The 4,445-nt window shown below is 45.5% G+C and overlaps 1 non-coding gene across 1 annotated transcript; it reads right to left on the reverse strand.

Moving 5' to 3' along the window:
* Positions 1-228: 228 nt before the first annotated feature.
* On the reverse strand, positions 229-303 carry Trnai-uau (transfer RNA isoleucine (anticodon UAU)). The gene has a single exon. It is a non-coding gene; the product is annotated as a tRNA-Ile (tRNA).
* Positions 304-4,445: the final 4,142 nt, after the last annotated feature.

Genomic DNA, 4,445 nt, shown 5'->3' on the forward strand with positions numbered 1-4,445 from the left:
GTTTACTGGAACACTTTTGCTTCTATGAGTAATACGCTCATCTAAATAGTCAGCATAGTCGATTCTTTAAACTGCATAGAAACTATATATGACGGTAGTATCGGTTCTCGAAAGAACAGTTACCGTCAATGACCATGCAGCTTTGCTAGAAATGAAATGATAATTAAATGGACACCCTAGCTGCAAGCAGGCGTTGATATACTTCATTGGGGACATGTTGAAAATGTGTGCCCCGACCGAGACTCGAACCCGGGATCTCCTGCTTATATGGCAGACGCTCTATCCATCTGAGCCACCGCGGGCACAGAGGATAGTGTGTCTGCAGAGACTTATCCCTTGCACGCTCCCCGTGAGATCCACATTCCCAACATGTCCACAACACTACATTCTCACGGGGAGCGTGCAAGGGATACGTCCCTGCAGACGCTCTATCCTCTGTGCCCGCGGTTGCTCAGATGGATAGAGCGTCTGCCATGTAAGCAGGAGATCCCGGGTTCGAGTCCCGGTCGGTGCACACATTTTCAACATGTCCCCAATGAAGTATATCAACGCCTGCTTGCAGCTAGGGTGTCCATTTAATTATCATTTCATTTCTAGCAAAGCTGCATGGTCATTGACGGTAACTGTTCTTTCGAGAACAGATACTACCGTCATATATAGTTAAAAATATGGGTTCCCGGCCTTTGACCTTCTTGTGCGAACGCACACGCTATGCCCGAACTCGTACGGGACTTGGTAGATTAATCTGCCACGAGTAATGAGTATGATGGGCAAACATCTATTAGGCGCACTACGAATGTAGTGTTGTGGACATGTTGGGAATGTGGATCTCACGGGGAGCGTGCAAGGGATAAGTCCCTGCAGACGCACTATCCTCTGTGCTCGCGGTGGCTGAGATGGATAGAGCGTCTGCCATGTAAGCAGGAGATCCCGGGTTCGAGTCCCAGTCGGGGCACACATTTTCAACATGTCCCCAATGAAGTATATCAACGCCTGCTTGCAGCTAGGGTGTCCATTTAATTATCATTTCATGCATAGAAACTGCAGATAATATTCACTACTGCCAACGATTCCACAGCTGTTAATTTCTTCTTCCCTCTTCTTTTTACTGCAGTAAGGGGGATGTATTATTTTTACAGACATAGGAACTTTCTTTAGCCGGCTCTTAAAAAGTAAATTAAAAAGGACCCAGAGCATCATAAAGCTGTTGGCCACTGACAGCAGCCCTGAGAAGGTGTAGGAATGGGCAGTCACCGTGTTCCACTTCTGCACAACAAGCACATAGGAGCAGGGCCTATGTTTCTTAGGAATGCAGTGTCCGAGACACTAGAAGGAACCTTTCTGACAAGATAAGGATCTGAAAGCCAGATGAAGCACCCAGAATTTGAAACCGTGACATCGGTAATGGTCCACAGGAATGCCACGAAGTAATGTTCGTTTAAATCAGTGACAGGGACTGTGATTGCATAATAACAATAATTATTATTTTGGCAGAAGACGAGTTTTCCTGGTTTGTCTATGTGCAAGCCTTTTGGTTGGCGGGGTTAGAAACCTTTTAAGTAACGAGAGATGTTTCCTGCCTATCTTCCCATGCCACACCGTTATTAATAAACCATGACAGGCACCACGAGAGCAGAAATTTGTTCAACATATTTATAAAGTTATTAATGGTCGCAACTCACGAGGTTTGATGCAACTGGGTGGCGAGATTCCTACGCTGCCAGGACCAGCTAAGTTTCGTAGAGTTAAATCAGAATATTTTTGTTTCATGAAGCCAGTTTCTACAAGAATGCTTGATTCAGGCAGACCAGCGGTACCATTTGCATCAGGTCATTGCAGAGAACTGCAGGGAGGGATTTCTGCGACTTAGATCAGAGTACAGAGGACGAACTGGACTCAAGAATTTCCAGGTGCTACTGCCACCGTATTCCACATTTACACCGTTTATACTGAAGAGTTGTCCGCCCCCGGTAGCTGAGTGGTCAGCATGTCAATCCTAAGGGCTCAGGTTCAATTCCCAGCTGGGTTGGAGATTTTCTCCGCTCCGGGACTGGGTGTTGTGTTGCCCTAATTATTATCATTTCATCCCCATCGACGCACAAGTCACCGAAGTGGCGTCATATCGAAAGAATTGCACCCGGCGAACGGTCTACCCAACGGGAGGCCCTAGTCACACGACTGAAGAGGTAAAGAAACTGGTACACCTGCCTAGTACCGTGTAGGGCCCCCGCGAGCACACGGAAGTGCCCCAGAACGATGTGGCATGGACTCGACTAATGTCTGAAGTAGTGCTGGAGGGTTGACACTATAGATCCTGCAGGGCTGTTCCATAAAGCCGTAAGAGTACGAGTGGGTGGAAATCTCTTATGAACAACACGTTGCAAGGCATCCAGATATGCTCAGTAATGTTCATGTCTGGGAGTTTGCTGGCCTGCGGAAGTGTTTAAACTCAGAAGAATGTTCCTAGAGCCAATCTGTAGCAATTCTGGACAGGCAGAGTCGTTCAAAAAGTATCAGGGGTCCCATATCACTCCAACTGCACACATCCCACATATTACGGAGCATCCACCCTTGCTGACATGCAGGGCCCTTGTATTCATGTGTTTGTCTCCATTCCCATACACGTCCATCCACTGATACAATTTGAAACGAGACTCGTCCGACCAGGCAACATTTTTCGGGTCACCAACAATTCAGTGTCGGTGTTGAGGGGCCCAGGAGAAGCATAAAGCTTTGTGTCGTGCAGGTATTGAGGGTAGAGGGTACACGAGTGGGTCTTCGGCTCCGAAAGCCCATATCGATGAAGTTTCGTGGAATGACACGCTGACACTTGTTGATGGCCCAGAATTGAGATCTGCAGCAATTTGCGGAAGGGTTGCACTTCTATCACGTTGAGCGATTCACTTCAGTCGTCGTTGGTGCCGTTCTTGCAGGATCTTTTTCCTGATGCATCGATGTCGGAGAGTCGATGTTTTACCGGATTCCTGATATTCACTGTAAATTAGTGAAATGATCGTACGGGAAAACCCCTCTTCATCGCTACCCCCAAGATGCTGTGCCCCATCGGCCGTACGACGACTATAACACCACGTTCAACCCCACTTAAATCTTGATACCCTGCCATTGCAGCACAGTAACCGAACCAAAAACCTCACCAGACACTTGTAATTTTACATAGGCGTTGCAGACCGCGTCGCTGTATTGGGCCCGTTTAATTATCTCTGTATTTGAATACGCAAGCTTATACCAGTTTTTTTGGCACTTCAGTGTAATAGTAATAAGCATGAGCCAGCGATGCAATCAAAAAGTCGCGGGTGGGGGGGGGGGGGGGAGGGAGGGGAGGTAGAGGCGCGATTTACATTAGGATTTAAATATGCAGTTTTAACGTTCTCAGCCAGCTATTCAGATTCATCATGCGCTTTGGCGATTCTGTTGGTGTTCGTACTTTCCTATCTTGGGTTCTTTCTTTAAATCACTAACTATTTTCACAGTCATTGGTCGTATCCATGATGTAGGTTCATGCTATGCTTTCATATGCCCACTCGCCTGTGCCAAGACTTTATTTCGTAAATATGATCTTTTGTTTGGTACTCGCACTTTCATTCTTAATTGGACTAATGCCAGCAATTTTCATTCGACAAGGCATTATCCACTGAGCAACATTGCTTCTCCTAAATTTTTATGATCTTATGGGTAACCTCCTACCCTTGTAGGTCCCTGGGTTCGGACTTCTAACATCGCACGGGGATGCTAAACACCTCAACCCACACCTCTCCAAATGAGGCCACGTACAGAAAGCTTGTACAGTCAGTTCCTAAGTACTGCTTGAGTCTTAGGACCCAAATTTGGTCAGCTTAAAGGAAGACATTGAACAAACTTGTACGCTTCTTTCTAGACTTGTTAGCACGAGTGGGTTACAGAAATTCTCCATGGGCCTTTATGGAATCCCCTAAGAGGAGGAAAGACAATATTTACGCGAAACGCTACTGAGGAAGTTAAGAGAACCAGACTTTTAAATAGAACAAAGAACGATTCTACCACATCTAACATTCGTTTGGCAATCATTTTTCTTTTGCACTATTTGCAAGTGCAACAAGAACGTGAATAATCAGAAATGGTAAAAAGCATTCACCGCTATAAACTGTACAGTTACTTGCGTAGTACATACGTGGGTGCGAATGCGATAATAAAATTATGTATTTGAATTCACGGTCACTTTCCATTTGCAGGTAAAAATAGATATAGTTACTTTTCTAAACATCCAAATCTGTGAATGATATTGTAAGAAAATGAGTATTGAGCCTCTAGCAAGGGAATAACTTACGGAGGAATACACTTTTTATGGGAAATCCTTGAAAACTAAACCCATAAAGAACATGAACCACTGAGAAGTGTAGATACATTACCTGGAAAAGCGAAACACCCTGAAGACGTGGTCAGATGTC

This window comes from Schistocerca cancellata, chromosome 1 (genome assembly GCF_023864275.1).
Source record: "Schistocerca cancellata isolate TAMUIC-IGC-003103 chromosome 1, iqSchCanc2.1, whole genome shotgun sequence".
In the NCBI taxonomy this organism is placed as follows: Eukaryota; Metazoa; Arthropoda; class Insecta; order Orthoptera; family Acrididae; genus Schistocerca; species Schistocerca cancellata.